The 17216-nt window shown below is 35.6% G+C and overlaps 1 long non-coding RNA gene across 4 annotated transcripts; it reads left to right on the top strand.

Moving 5' to 3' along the window:
• Positions 1 to 2503: 2503 nt before the first annotated feature.
• On the top strand, positions 2504 to 4782 carry LOC145159281 (uncharacterized). Of its 4 annotated transcripts, XR_013737598.1 has the most exons (6): positions 2504 to 2805; positions 2923 to 2978; positions 3164 to 3233; positions 3324 to 3448; positions 4115 to 4390; positions 4533 to 4782. It is a non-coding gene; the product is annotated as an uncharacterized LOC145159281 (long non-coding RNA). The 4 variants fall into 4 exon arrangements; XR_013737597.1 differs by having other exon boundaries at positions 4115 to 4782; XR_013737599.1 differs by having other exon boundaries at positions 3099 to 3233; positions 4115 to 4782.
• Positions 4783 to 17216: the final 12434 nt, after the last annotated feature.

The following is a 17216-nucleotide window of genomic DNA, read 5'->3' as shown; positions in this document are numbered from 1 at the left end:
GTCAGCTCTTCCAACTCCCTAATCATAAACAACTCCTTAGTATACAACTCAACCCTTCAAACCCTTAAAAGTCCAACTTGGACAACCATGGTCAAAGTCAAGGTCAACAGTCCATGTTGACCCAACTCGTCGAGTTCCTTCAGTGTTCAGAAAACCGGGGAAAACTCTAGCCAACTCGCCCAGTTATCTCATCAACTCGCTGAGTTTCTTATCATCCAGAAACAGGGAAACCCGTCCCAACTCGTCGAGTCGTCAGGGCAACTGTACGAGTTTCCCCTGTCTTCATGCATTAAGTCCTTTCCAGTCGAATCTAAAGCTCCATACAACAGATCCTTAACCATAGAGATGTCTAGAAGGGTAAAGTTTCCAACTTTACCCCCAAAGACTATCTAATATGCCTTAAACTCAAACCCTAGCTTCTTTGAGGAAGGTCTTGAGTCATTAAGCCTTTAAACCCTCATCCAGTTGACCCAAAACACAGATCTGATGTCCAAGGGTGGACAAGTCACGTAAACTTTCTAACTTTACGTCCATGCATGCTTGAAATATCCTCCAAGGTCCATTTTAGCCTTCATTGTGGTCATAATGCATGAATTGGACATGGAGGCTATTAAAGTTTGCAAATTTAATCCTCTAGAGGTCGTATAGAGGCCATATCTACTCTCCTAACCTCTGGGAACCTCTTATCTTGGAAAATTCAACCCAAAGTCCCAAAACAAGTCCTAAACTACCAAAAGATGAGATCTAATACATTACATGACAAGGTTATGGCTTTATACCTTCAAAATGCAGCCCTTGATGTAGAGTTTATGGATCCAAGATCACTCCTCCAAGATTGCTACTTCACTCTTCAATGCTTCCTTCAAGAATCAGAACACAACACTCAAAACTTCAAGGAACAAGAGGGGGAGGCGGTTCTAGGGTTTCTCTGAGTAAGGAGGCTGGTAAGGAGGCCACCCCTGATGGTTAAGTTCTTTAAATATGGTATTAAACCCGAAAAATTAGGGTTTTCCTTTACAATGCCTACTCGTCGAGTTGGGCCTTCCAACTCGTCGAGTAGACCCTGAGTCCCGCGTCCAATATTGATCTCTACTCGTCGAGTTGGGCTCCCCAACTCGTCGAGTCCTAGTGCAAAACCCTAAAAACTTAAAAGTAAATAATACCTGGAGTAAGCGTTACAAATCTCCCCCACTTGAACTAGACTTCGTCCTCGAAGTCCGCCGACGCAAACAAATTTGGGTAGTGATCTCGCATCTCCTCTTCTGGCTCACATGTCCATTCGGAGCCTCTTCGGTGCTGCCATTGCACCTTCACTAGCTTCACCTCCTTGTTCCGAAGAACCTTAGTGTCCCTATCCAGAATCGCAACGGGCCTCTCAATGTAGTTTAGGCTCTCATCCACCTGAATGTCGTCCAAGGAAATAATCGCGGCCTCGTCTGTGACACACTTCCGAAGCTGAGACACATGGAAGGTGTTGTGTATCTGGCTGAGCTCGTCCGGTAGATCCAAACGGTAAGCCACCTTGCCCACCCAGGCCGATATATTTAACGAGCCAATATATCGGGGCCCTAACTTGCCCCTCTTCCGGAACCTGATGAGTCCCTTCCATGACGGCACTTTCAGTAAAACAAAGTCCCCCACCTGGAGAGAGGCGTCGAAATTTCATGAGTGTCGTGAAAGGCTCGATTTTGCTTGCTCTAAAGATTATAGAACGAGTTCTAACTTGGCAAGTTAATTGTAGTTGTCGATTATCCAGTAGAATGTTATGGCACAAAAGCAAGAACAATCTGAAACCAAACACATAACATCGGTAAGTTTACAAGAAGGAATAAATAGCAAGAAAAAACGCTAAGTTTGTAGCTTTTCAATAGGAAGATGTCGTGTAGTAGAACAGATGATGAGAAAAACTAAATACAATTTAAGCTTTTCAATATTAAAAGGGTTAAATCCTAATATATTTATTTAATTCCAATTGTTAATTTGGAAATGATATTTTGGTACAATCATCTTTGATTTAGGTTTTTAAATAATTTTTTTAATAATTAAATTGATTTAAATCTAATTAAATTATAAATTAGGATATACATGCGAGTTTTATAGCTTAAGAAGAATATACATGCAACTAGTTGTGAGACCCGTGTATTAAACGTGTTAAATATAACAAAATTAATTAAAATTATGTGTTTAGTTGTGAGACCCGTGTATTAAACGTGTTAATTATAAGAAAACTAAGTTATAGCCCGCGGAAACCACGGTTGCTTTTTATAATTAACTTTTTATCCTAAAAAATCATTTTTATAATTATATTAGAAAAATAAATAATAATACGTTTATGTGTAAATTAATTGATTATGAGATAGACTAATTGTCTTGGTTGATATTTTGTTAACAAATTAATATAAACATATAAAAATAAAAATATACTACACAACATATATTCAGTTTCAATATATTATTAAAATAAAAAATTGTGACTTTCATTTACCAAATAAACAATCCATCATCACTTTCATTTGTATCCCCCTTTGTCACAAACACCCAATACTATTTCTTTTTTTGCCCTAAAATAACCGATGGAATAGAAAATTCCCCCACGACCGGCTATTTGCTCCGGCTACATTTCTATAGGGCACAATAATTATATTCCCATTCTGTCGATGATGATGAAATAACAAAATAATACATCTATAGAGCAATCGTAAATGAAGAGAAATTTACATCGAGTATAATCCAATGTCAATCACTCATTACAAAAGTCGACTGAAGCTATGGAGTATTGGGTGTCGCACGACAACAAGATTGAAGGTAAAACAACATTAACTATAAATTGATTGTTCGTTTTTTAACACAACATGAATACGTTTCCCTAGAAACTTACTTGTTTGATTTGCTGTTTGATTTGGTGTTTGATTGTCGTTGAAGATGATATGCAAGTCACAAGATGTTGAAAAGAAACGATTAAAGTTCTTTAACAGTGGGTATGTTTCAAATTTGAATTTTGAAAATGATAAATATTAGGCTAATATTAGGCAAAATATAAATCTGATTAATATGTGTAAATAAGAGATTGATTTTAATTGATGTGATTTCAAAATTAGTATCACGTTGGTATTCAAATCTAGACAATATGAACCGGAATAACCAATTCCGTTCCCGATTCCAGTGTTCCAAAGAAGAAATTTTGCAGTAGTTGCAATTTCCTTTGCACCATTGCATGTTTTTCCAACATTAAGGTAACTTGAATCCTTAATCACATCATGAATGATGACGTATTTTACATTTTTACATTTTTACATTTTTACCACTTACTTTTTGTTTTACAGAAAGATACAACATTTTCTGCAAGGTGTTATGTTTGAGCTGGAGTTAACTCTGCAGATTTTAAAAGATTGGAGATTAGTTGCACCTTCTAGAAGCAGTTATGCATTATGGTGATCATTGGAAGAAGGTATCTGAACATATAGGATCAATAAACGTGAGATTTAAAAAAAAAAAAAAAGTTCTCCTTTAGCATCATATTTTCTGGAAACATTTATATATAGATTTACTTTGTTAAAATGCACTGTTTTTGAAGATTTTGAACATGGAGTGTAAAATTATATAAAAAGTTGTTTTATAACATTCTATTTTCTGGAAAACATTAGATATAGGAATCTGATATATAAAAATGTTTTTTTTTTTAGATTTTGAACATTAAAGGGATAGAAATAGGAAGCAGAAACAATATAAACAAAAAATTACATAATAATATGGTCATATTTATGTAATACACAGTGATTATGTTATTTTCATGTCTATTTGGGACAATACACATATGATAGAAACAAATGGAATAGAAAAGAAAAGAAAAAGTAGAAACATGAAGAAAGAAACAGTAAGGTCCCGTTTGATAGTTTCTGTCTGGGAAAGTGCTGTTTGGTAAAGTGTTGTCTGGGAAAGTTTTCTGACTGGAAAAGAAACCATGTTGTTTGATTGTACATCTGATTGACTGTGCTGAATGATGAAAAAAAGTAATAATTCATTAAAAAATAAATTTTAAAAAAGTTATTTAAAAAAAATAATAATCCAAGAAAGAAAGAAAGAGGCTGAGTTTGGTGCATAATTGTCTTTCCAGCCCATTCAGCCAGAAAGATATGATTTTGGGGCTTTCTGGGAAAGACACATCTTACCGGGAAAGACCATTTTTTTGTGCAAATCAAACAGTCTTTCCGGTCCATTCAGCCAGAAAGATCTATTTGGACCTGGAAAGATGCGTATCAAACGGGGCCTAAGAAACAAAAAGAAACAGATCAAATACCTGTTTGTTAGCAGATGGAATAGAAACATGAAGAAGAAAGAGGAATAAGAAGAATTATCGAAGTGTGAAGGCTTTTTATCGTAGCGTACACAGGTATATATCTATAAAATAATCAAATGCAAATCGCTAAAAGTGTTATAAATATTGGGAGATATTCGAAATATCACGTTAAATAAGGACGTGATACCGGATGTTTAGCTGGAATGCGTGTTTTTTTTTTTTTGAAATACCTTAGGTCGGACGGAGCGGGCGCGGGGAACGGCAGCGGGAAGCTTCCCGCCCGGCGGAACACCGCACCACCGGCGCGGGGAAGCGTTGTGCGGGAAACGGAGAGAGGAGCCTCTCCCGCTCTCTCTCTTGCTGCGATTGGCTGGGAATTTTTTTTTTTTTTTTTTGAAAAAGAACCGTTAATCAACGGTAAAAATGTAATTTTTTTTTATCCTTTTTCCACTCCTATAAATACATACATATAACATCAAACATCACACTACCCTCTATTCTCTCTACTTTATATCAACAAAAAAAAATGAATCCCGACAATCAAATCCCAACTTCCGATCGAAGGAAAAAAAAAAGCCATGGGTCGAGTATAAACATCCCTCCTCGAAATATTTTTGCTATCGATCCATCCCCGCAAGGAGTTTGCTATCGATTTTTAGTTTGTGTGTGTGTGTTTTTTTTTTTTAATTTTCTGCTTTTTTAAATTTTAGGTTTAATGTAAGTTTTATTTTAATTAATGAAATGCTTTTTATTTTTAATTAAATTTTATGTTTAGTATTAATTTAAAAATTATAATTCATAACAAAAAAATTAATTTTATTTAATAAAAAAAAAGTGAGGGAAGGGTTTCCTACCCATTCATTGGGTTTTAAGTGGGGGAAAGAAAAGTGAGGGAAAGGAGGATATGGCCCACAAAAGGTGAGGGAAGATTTCATCCCACTCCTTCCAGCCTTATTTAATATCAATTCCAAATTATATGGAATACGGGTGTTAACTTCGATTAAAAGGGGCAGTAATTTCAGTGTAGAATGCATTAAATGTATTCAATTTATTTTAGTACTAGCCGTTTACCCGCGCCAAACGACGAGTACGTATAGTTTCTTTTGGTAATTATTTCAATTCGAAAACATGTATGATTGGACATCCAACTTTGACAGGAAGGCAACGAAAAGGTAAATCCCTAACATGAAATATAATTTGCTTTGGAAGATGGTAACTTATAACTTGGAAACTAATCCATGTTCTTTAAGTCAAGATAAAAAAACATAAAAAATATCCCGTCTTTACAGGACTGCCATTAAATGAATATATATATATATATATATATATATATATATATATATATATATATATATATATATATATATATATATATACATACAATAACACAATAGATAGTCTAAACAAAATAACCTAAGCATATATATATATATATATATATATATATATATATATATATATGCTTAGGTTATTTTGTTTAGACTATCTATTGTGTTATTGTATGTATAAATGTGGGCCAATCAAATTTACTTATTTATAGAAAGTGATTAATATATTATTGAATTAAATATAATTGAAAAATATCATCTTAATTAATTACAAGGGTAATTTAGTCAATTAATATATAGATTTAATAAAGGAAAATTGCATTTTTTAAGGGATCATAGATCCTATTAATTACAAAAAATCCGATTTTACGAATTATAATTCTTTTAATTCGGACATTCTGACAGAATATGTTTATGAGTATGTTCAAAAATAAAAATATTCTTAGAACCATAAACAATAAAAAAAATTTGAACCTATTTCTTGATCATGAATTTAAAAACTACTTGTAGAATAACAAATTCTTGAACAATCAATTGAAGAATAAAAACAAAAAATACATTATTTCTTATAGAATACGGGTAACAATTGTTAAGAATTACATTTATTGTTAAAGAATAAAACTAAAAAAACTTTCAAAACGGGAAAGAAAACATCAAAATCTAACAACTACTAATACATTCTAAAAGAATAATGTGGTCCGTTTCAATTTTGTGGTCCGTTCTTCAAGCATCAACTTATGTGATTCCAACAGAATTGGAATTCGTGATTCCATTCCAACATAATTGGTATTCGTGATTTCATTCTAATAGAATTGGAATCTCACTAATATCATCCATTGAATCATCTACATAAACATACTTGATACCTTTTCAGAATTCAACCTTGTCAAGATCCTGCACTGTCCACATAAATGAAGTGTTAAATTAGAAAAAAAAAACATAAATTGAAATATGAATCAATTCATAAAATGCAGCAAAAAAACTGGTCAAGAACAAACTGTACCTTTTAGAGCAATTGACATGTTAAGAACCCATAACTTTAGGATAGAGTTCAAGCTTTTAGACCAAATTTGCCTCTTTTATCATCATACATCAGACTCCATTAAATTTTTTTTTTATTTTGACATAAATGCCCTCATCAAGTCATCATCTTTATCATTGATTTCACACAAGAAAACCAAACAATGGCCAAACAGCCACACAACATCCTGAGAAGTAACCAAGCATCTCATTAAGATGGAGAACACGTGACATCTGATATGAATTCAAACGTAGGACCAGCACAGAAATAAGAATAGATACTAATTTGGTGTGCGAACAACCTTGGAATCTAGAAGACAGTTTTACTCACAGATGCGATCAAATAGGATGTTAGTTGAACAAAAAAGAAAAAAACCCTTTGTTTCTTCTTCTGCTTGCCCATTGATTTCACAGCCTCAATCCAAACACCCATCTGATTTCGGTTCTTCTTCCCTGCCTCCACCGAACCACCTTCCAACCATCCCTTCCTGCCTCCGTTTCTTTCAAATCAACCCAAACAAGAACAACTAGAGACTGCTGGAACAAAAAAAAAGGAAAAGAGAAAAGAGAAAAGAGAAAAGATGAAATCTCTTACCGTCTCCTGTCGATCGATTATTCTCCCGTTGTTGATTTGTGATCACTGGTGACGAAGCAGATGAACGAAGGAGGAGTCCTCCGCAGATCGATTGACCATCCCTTACTACATGCGATTTCTTGTCTGTCGACCGCCACTGTCGCTGTTGTTTTTGGGGCTGCCGACGATGGGAGAACGCACACAAAGAGTCACCGAGCCAAAACACCCCTTTAATTCGTCATTGTGGTTTTAAAAAGGGATGGAAAAAACCTAGGTAGCTAAGTCAATGGTTACCATAATTATAGGCTATTATTTGTGGAAACTAATTATCAAATTACCTATTTACCCTTATTTATTTATTTAATTATTTATTTTTATTTTAAATTTTGATTGGTCCACATTTATGAATACAATAACACAATACTTACTTTAAACACCTGAACCTAGCTCTCTCTCTCTCTCTCTCTCTCTCTCTATATATATATATATATATATATATATATATATATATATATATATATATATATATATATATAAAACCTAAAATGAAATACAAACACTTAAACTACATGTTGGGAAAGATATCGTGTTGATCCAACATCAAACGAATGATTTATGACATTTTAATATAATTCACAGATTATGCCTATTAAACTTTCGATCCAAGACCGATTTTTACGCGGAACAGGTAAAATACCCGAAACCAGTATTGTAGCTTAGTAGAAACCAATAACCATACATATAAACTTGTTTTTATTTTGGGTTAAAATATATGGTGGGTTAATATTTGAAGTATGCTTTGTTTTAGATTAAAAATAGAAGATATAAAAATAGACACATGTTTATCACGATACCATAGATCTTTGTTGCCAACAAAATAAAAAAAATTACTTAGTTATAATTTAAACACAATTTTTTATACATTCATGTGTATATTATAGTACTTTACTTTCACTTTTTTAACGATGTATTTTTTGTTTTTTTTTTCAATTAGTTTCCTTCGTTGATAATTTTTCTTTCATTCATATGTCGTATTTCGAAGACCAAACAATCTACCGGTAAATATTGTATATCAATAATATATATATATATATATATATATATATATATATATATATATATATTGTTGCTTTGTATTAAAAATAATATTTTGTAGGCTGTGGTAAAAGAAATTATAACTACGGTATTAGTTTTACACTAAGATTTGTTATTGTTTTGGATTCAAAATAAAATTATGTTGATGTTTTACAAAGTATGTAGCGTTTTTGGTTAAAAAGTGTTGTTCGGGATTAAAAATTAATGTACATTGTCGTTTTGTATACAATTCTGCATTACGATTTCCGATTTTCTTGTCACAACAAATCAAAATTCATCAAATAAATATGAATGGGGAGATAACCATTTTAGTCATATATTTGCTTCATATTTTTGTATGTTTAACATCTCACTTGTCATAATACCAATGGTGGGATTGTATTGTATTTCCTTTGATCTTATTCATTTTACTAATAAAATCATATATTATAATATAAAGAGAACATGCAATAAATTTATTTATTATTTCCTCAAGATTTCTCTTTCTCTTGGAAACGAATCACATTCTAGGGCTCCTTTGCAGCTTCACTTGCAAACATGAAAGAAACAAACATGTAATCTCAATTCAGGTGCCATGAATCAACTTCTTAGCAATAAATAATACAAAAAACAAAAAACCCTCCGCTTATTATAAGCACCAACTTATGTATGGAAATTATAAACTATGCAAGTGCTTGCTTATTAAAAGGAACGTTGGAGCTTACAATAATTATAAGAGATTGGTTGCTTTTTGCTAAGGGGATTTCCATAACCATATATATACGTTAATCCTCAATTGGGGCTTCAACCCATCTGATGAAATAAACACATGAAAATATAATGACATTAGTAGTTGCAATAAATCTTTCAATATTAGAAAACGTCATATGTAGCAGCAATAAATTGGTATTAACAATCACCAATAAAACCAATTTTTTTTAATATTGAATCAAAATTACCACATAGTTTTCTCAAAAGTAATTAACATTTTGACTTTTGTAGACAAAATTAATGGGTATTAGTCTGATTTTGAAGAATACAATGAAAAGAGACAGATTAAACTACACCTTTCATCAAATATGATGATTTGAAGGGTGGGAGGCTATATGGTGTTAGGTCACAGTGCTATAAACAGAGGTGTAGAACCAATCGTCTTCTTTTTATTGAGGGTTCTCATAGGGAAGTGATAAGACTTTAATAGTTATCACCAACAATTATGAAGTTAAAACAAAACATCTTTGAGCTTTAAGATCGATGGAAATATACCTATCCCACCCTTACCACAAAATTGTTATAACTCTTCTTTAGGACCTGCACTACAACCAAAAGAGTACAAATCCATATATAATCACAAAATTACATCAGTATTTACAACAACAGAAGTTAAGAAGATAACCTGAAATTCAACTATAATACATGTTCTCCTAATTGTCAGGCTAACCGCTTCAACTTTTTATGTGAGCGAAAGACTTACATAAATGATCGAGCAGGTTTGATCCATCTTTTGTTTGTTGGCCAAACAATTGACTTGTTCTAGGAGAAGCTGAATGGCCCTAGTGTCACACCCCAAAACCGGAACGGCGGAAACGTTCGGGGGTGGAGGACGTCATGTTTAGTATCACAAGATATGCATTATAGTAAGTAAGTAATGAACAACCATTTCATTTGAAAGAAAGTGTTTACAAAGTGTGTGTTCACAAAACATGGAATACATAAGCAAATAACAAACAAGACTTGAAGCTATACTGCTCCATCTTCTGAATTCCCAGCACGAGTACCTGTCTACTAGGCTCCTGAGAATACAAGTTATTTGAAAGAGTTGATCAGCAATTAAGCTGGTGAGTTCATAAGATTTTAGTGATGTAAGTAAGTTGTAAAATGTTGTTGGAAATGTATTTGAAAATGTAGTTGAAAGATGTAGTAAGTTGTAAGTTCTGTTTAGAAAAGTTCGTCTGTTCCTCTAGAAAATCCTATATTTCCTACTTTAATGAAAGATAAGTAAAAATGACTCTACAACCCTTTCTATGAGTACTAAATGGATACAAGTTATATAAAACTCAGAGTAAACAAACAATCGACTGTGCGCATCTGCCCAAATCCCACAACCAAACAAGGAACAAGAATTAAGGCGGATAGCACACATCCCATTGGTTGTTAGATCATTGTTGTATATAACCCTGGTGTATTCACTTGTTACTCGTGGAGTTAGTTGTAATGGTTCCTTTATATTTGATGAAAATATCCTTTAAGAAAACTCTTATTTCTTATAATAAAATGGTGACCACAGTGATTACTTCTATAATAACTTAGTTTATACTGGATATATATGCTCTAATATCAGATAGAAAGTTAATTGGGTGAATCTACCCTAAGCCCACCACCAAACAAGGAACAGGAAGTAAGGCGGAAAGCACCCATCCAACTACCTATTGGGTATTAATTATATATAACCATGATGTATAAACTAAAGTATTATAGAGTTAAATACCTAAGGTCTTTTAAGTTTATACTGGTTTAATAAAATGGATTAAACCTTTACTGGTAAGTTTCTAGTTTTGTATACCAAAAGTTCTGATTTGGAAAGTATGTTTTGTACTAGAAAACTGTGCATTGACTCTGTGTCCTATGACTTGACCCATACATGGTACCCCTTATGATTACTTGGTGTACAAGGGACATATATATAGCTAAGCTCGGATAGATAGTAGGCTGGGTGTATCTGCTCTAAGCCCACAACCAAACAAGGAACAGGAAATGAAGCGGAAAACACACATCTTACTACCTGTTGGACCCGATTAATATATATCCCTTAATACATACACTAAGGAATCATAAAGTTAGCATTATAGGTCCCTTTCTGCTGAATGTACTAGACCCGACTGTTCTATGTGTCGTTTGTAAAATGTAAGTTTTCCCTAGTTTATAACTATCTTGACTCGAAAATAGTCTGTATTAGCTTTCAAGCGGAACTGCCACTTACTGAAAGTAATGGGAATTATAAGTACATAGTTGTCGTTTAAAATGACATACGGATGTACTGATGACCTTAAAACATGTTTGTTTTATACTGGTCCTAATGTGAAGGCTAGCACCCCTACTATTGTTGGATTAATGTCTAAGTCCATAACTATATTTGGTATGTACTTGACCCGACTCGGCATGGTCCATTTGGGTTGCACTTCACCGGCACAATTTATATGGATAGTCTTTTGAGAATAGTATATTTATGATTTATATTAATATATTATAAGTTCTAATATATTAATATGGAATCATATTACTTAATTAGTATTGATCAAGAATTAATTTAGAATTAATTAAGTGATCAAAAAGAACTAATTAAATATGGACTCTTATATATATGGAATGGGCCAAGTTCATTTAGGTTGGGCTAAGCTTTCATGGATGGTTCATGGAGCTTTTAACCCATGGATCCTATGTAAATGAAAGGTCATGGGTATTAGGGTTTACATGGATGTAACTCTAATCCTCCATAATATATAAAGGGGTCCTTGGCTCACAAAATTGGCACAAGTGTGTGAAAATAAGAGTGGGCCGATTTTAGTGTGCATACATATTCTTTCAAGTTCTTCCAAGGTGTTTTGGTGATTTGTGATTCCATTTGAGGCTTCCACACTATTGGGGCTAAGCTCTTAAAGCTTGAAGACATCAAGCTACATCAAAAGGTATGTCATCTAACTAGAACTTTGTAGTATAGGTGCTTCATAATATGCTAGTTAGGATGAAACCTTGGAATAGTTAATATTTGCATGTATAATAGAGAAAACATAGATCCAAGGTTTATAGGGTTGCATGTACACCATAGGAGTGTTAGAATGCTCAAAACCCAACAACTATACGCTCTCCCTGTTTAGAGATTAAGGGAACTAAATGCGACCTCTGCAATCAATTGCAAGCCGTGTAATTCACATTAAAGTTATATGATCATGTATACCCAATATAACTATCACCTTTTGTTTAGAACAATGCGTTAGTGATTCATTGGTATAATTAGATCCTGTAGTTGTTCTATGCTATAGCATCTTAGTATGTTCGTTCTGTTTGTTTCTCATCATAGTATGTTCTCTTGTATAATGTATAGTATGTACTAGCTGTATTGTATGTTCTCCCTGCCTAGTATGTATGTATGTTCTGACTCTTTGTATGCTTCATTGTACTAGAAGTAATGAATAGTATCTTCCTAAACTATACCTATTATAGTTTACTAATGTTTTTACTTGAACTGTTATTGAAAAGACTCGTTTTACTACTAAGTTATGCTTGTACTTTAAAAACGGAGTTTGATTAACTATAAAGTAACATAACTTTAAAAGAGTTTTTGAAATGTTTTGATCACTTATAAAAGACATAAGCAACATTTTGAAAGATGTTTATAACAAACAATTACACAATTATCATTGTGTTCAACTTGTATTCCCCCCTTAAAAGCATTTAAAACAATTAAAAGATTCATTACGGGGTATGAACTCACCTGATGTGGGTGATTCAAGCGAATAAGTGTGTAAGGATGAGAAGTTCCACGAATGAAGTCCCGAGACACAATAAGTCCTAAATGACATATATTGGCATGAATATAGTGTTTATAAGCAACTATATGAAAGGAAACACCTTCCGGGACTAGGAAACACTTTGACTAAGTGTTGGAATCACATGTGATTCATCAAAGGAAAGTGGAATGACACTATCATGTGTTTACGGCCATGGGTTTACGGCCAAAGGGAGTTTACGGCCGTAAACTCGTGGTCAAACATGCATAAGTGTGTGTTTGAATGCTAGGGAAGCTTTAGGGACTTTTGCTGTACACAAGGATGAGAAAGACCAACTCATTGGAGACTTTTGATGAGTTTACGGCCCAAAGGAGTTTACAGCCGTAAACTCATGGTCATTTTGCATTTGAGAGTAGTTTAAGGTCTTATTCTCATCAATGAAGGGTTCTAGTTCACAAGCTTTGCATCTAGAAGGGTTTATGGCCCATACATGCTATAACATTGAGTTTACGGCCAAGGGAGATCTTGGGCCGTAAACTCAAGATGTTCTTGGGAAAATGTATGTTTCAAGGGTGTGATTCAAGGCTTCCTAGTAGACATGAAGTATAATGAAGGAATACTTACGATATGGAGGCTTGAAATGGTGATTAAGGTCCAAGAACACTAGTGTGTGTTCTTGGTGTTCTTGGTGTTTCTTGAAGATCTAAGAAAACATGATTTCCATGGATGAATCATGAGGATGAAGCTAGTTAAGAAGGATTAACAACAAACTAGAGAAAGAACACTTACGATTTTTGAAGATCAAGGATGAAGATCGGGATGATACTTGAGAGAGAACTCAAGTGTTCTTGAGGTGAAAGTGAAAGAATGAAGAAAAGTTGAAGGATATGAGCTTATATGGAGGAGTTTACGGCCCACCTTGAGTTTACGGCCGTAAACTCAAGTGTTGTGGCCGTGAACTCTTTTTGATGAGGTTAAGGCTGGATTTGTTATACAGTGTCTCTAGCAGGTTCATTCTAACACTCATTCCTTAAGTGTACTAAGTTTAAAACTCCTTAGAATGACCTTTAACCAGGCTGGAACTCATTACCAATGAGTTTGACTGACTGAGCTTTTAAAGAAAAAAAATTTTGGGTTGTCACACCTAGTGGCATTCTTGGAACTCAAAAAGTGACACCTGACAAACATAATGAATTGCCATCGAACTGAAATCACATGTTGAGTTCATCTCACTGAATAACTGGGATGACCATCGGACTTGAGTAATTGTTTTTCTTCACCTGTTTATATGATCAAACTATTATTTTTCTTATTTCTACAAACATCTGATAACACAAAAGAAAATAAGTACTGATTCATAGACAAAATGATAATTAAAAGATAATAAACAAAAGTAAAATAAGCATGCATTCAACTATGAACGATCTTTCAAGCATTTTGTCAAACGCGTGTTGTGCACTATTTTATCAACCTGTTACAAAGTCATATACCCATCTATTGTATCTAACCTGAGAAAACAAATTGCATCAAGTAGAATGATTCTATCATATTGTAAATTGGAGAAATGTTTAAGAAAAAAAAAAGAAATCAATTAGAATCAATGTGAGGCTTACTAACCTGACAACTATTAAAAACAAAATCAGCTATACAGAGTAATACATATCATATTCTAGTTTCAAAAAACCGAACACTTATAGAGCTTGAGGGAGACGCGATAGTGTGATTTTGAGTGTCGAGTTCGAAGTGGTGAGCGCCTGGGCGGGAGAGAGAGAGAATAAATTATATTGTGTATGTATGTAAACATAGGCACACAGTCACAAACATCGTTGATGTAACAACGTAAATTCCAAAACAATTTTTCGCTTAAAAGAAAATATAGTTTCATTCACAAATATTATCAATCTCAATGTATCACATATTAATCCATGAAATTCATCCCAAGATCACAAATCATAAAAAACTCCACGAGTGTGTACTGATCATGCCGGCGCCTTCCCGCGATCCTCACTGGTACCTGAAACACATAACACAAAACACTGTAAGCATAAATGCTTAATGAGTTCCCCAAAATACCACATATAACACATATTAGCCACTCGAGGCTATAACTCTGTGGGCCCACTGGCCCTAACTCTGTGGACCTTCCGGTCCTAACTCTGTGGACCTTCCGGTCCTAACTCTGTAAACTCTGGAATACACACGACATAAATCGCATAGAAGTAATGCAGTGTAACATATCACATACATATCATACAAGATACTCTGTCACATAACTCTACTTACCACTCAAGGTAAAGTGTAGTGAGAAGACTCACCTCGGATAACTCAGTAAACCTCGAACTCGGAAATACTGATCTAGCCTTCGCCTAATCACATAAAATAATTACTCTGATTAATACGACTTCCAAAGACTAGGCTAATGCCTCTTTAAGTTCTCTAAGAAGGGTAAAAGACCATTCTACCCCTCCAATGGCTCACAAGTCCATGCATTGACTCAACCCTAAAAGTCTACGAAGTCAACTCTAGTCAACGGTCAAATTTGACCAGACTCGTCGAGTGCATACAGGCGACTCGGCGAGTTCACGCGGGTCCACTGAGTCCTTCTAAGCCTCACTTGGCACGTCGAGTCCCTTTTCCACTCGCCGGGTTACTCTGCAACGAATCGCGGGGCAACCCCGACTCGACTCGTCGAGTCCACTTATGAACTCGGCGAGTTGCTCCCATGACAACCCTCAAATGACCTTCTGAGGTCAGATTTGCTTCTCTAAACTATAGATCTGGCTTCCCCACGATCAATAACCACGTAAAGGTCGAATCTTGGCTCACATGCAACGTATCCAAGGCTTTTTTTGGTGAAATAACTACCAAAATGGCCATTAAGGCTCATAACCCCAAAGGGATGGCATAAAGCAGAGGGATAGGGACTCTCTGGACCTCTTAAGGTCCAGATATAAGAATCATTTCACCTTGGGACTTCACACACTCCAAATCCAAGCTAAATAAGGCATAAGAAACCCTAGATTCAACTAAATCATCATAAATACAAGAATAAGCACAGATTGATACCTCCAACAGCTCCTTCTGGACAAATGAAAGTAGATCCAAGCTCTTCAACCCGCCTAGCTTGTACTCCCGTCTTCCTTCTTGCTGGGGACCCGGGTGTTACAATTCTCCCCCACTAGAATCAGACTTCGCCCTCGAAGTCTTGCTCGGCAAACAACTCTGGATGCTGCTCCCGCATCTCTAACTCCGGCTCCCACGTTAGCTCGGACCCTCTCCTATGCTGCCACTGGACCTGAACCAGGGGCACCTCCTTTTTCCTTAGAACCTTAATCTTCCGATCCAAGATCGCGATCGGTCTCTCAACATAATTCAATCTCGCATCCACCTGAATGTCCTCCAGTTGCACCACCGCTGACTCATCGGCTATAGACTTCCTCAACTGAGACACGTGGAAGGTATCATGAATCTGGCTCAACTCTGCAGGTAGCTCCAGACGATACGCTACCCTGCCCACCCTCGCGGTCACTCTGAACGGACCGATGTACCGGGGTCCTAGCTTGCCCCTCTTCCTGAATCGGATCACTCCTTTCCAAGGAGACACCTTTAGGAGTACGAAGTCTCCCACCTGAAACTCAAGCTCGGATCGTCGCCTATCCGCATAACTCTTCTGGCGACTCTGGGCCGTCAACAACCTCTGCCTGACTTGCCCGGATGGTACAGGATCTCACACTCATAATCCTTTACCACATCCAACCATCTCCTCTGGCGCATGTTCAGGTTGGGCTGATCCATCAAATACTTCAAGCTCTTATGATCCGTGTATATGGTACACCGGACCCCATACATATAGTGACACCAGATCTTGAGGGCGAACACCATCGCCCCCAACTCCAGATCGTGAGTAGGATACCTCGTCTCGTGAGGCTTCAGCTGCCTCGATGCGTATGCTATCACATGCCCTCTTTGCATCAGCACCGCACCTAATCCCGATATCGACGCGTCACAATACACTATAAAATCCTCCATCCCCTCCAGAAGGGCTAACACCGGGGCTTCGCATAATCTCTGGCGAAGTGTCTCGAAGGAGGCCTGCTGATCCGGGCCCCAACTAAAAGTTACGCCCTTCCGGGTCAACCTGGTGAGAGGAACAACAATATTGGAGAAATCTTTAATAAATCTCCTATAATAGCCGGCCAACCCTAGAAAACTCCTGATCTCGGTGGGGGATCTCGGCACCTCCCATCTCATCACCGCCTCAATCTTGGCCGGATCGACCAATATCCCATTCTGGTTAACGAGATGTCCCAGGAACTGGACCTCTCGTAACCAGAAATCACACTTGGAGAATTTGGCGTAAAGCCTCTCCGATCTCAGAACTCCAAGGATCTCCCTCAAATGCTCCTCATGTTGCT

Source organism: Lactuca virosa, chromosome 2 (genome assembly GCF_052849685.1).
Source record: "Lactuca virosa cultivar CGN04683 chromosome 2, Lactuca_virosa_CGN04683_v6, whole genome shotgun sequence".
NCBI lineage: Eukaryota > Viridiplantae > Streptophyta > Magnoliopsida > Asterales > Asteraceae > Lactuca > Lactuca virosa.
Note: the sequence above shows the minus strand (reverse complement) of the source record. Positions and strands in the feature narration are given on the sequence as shown.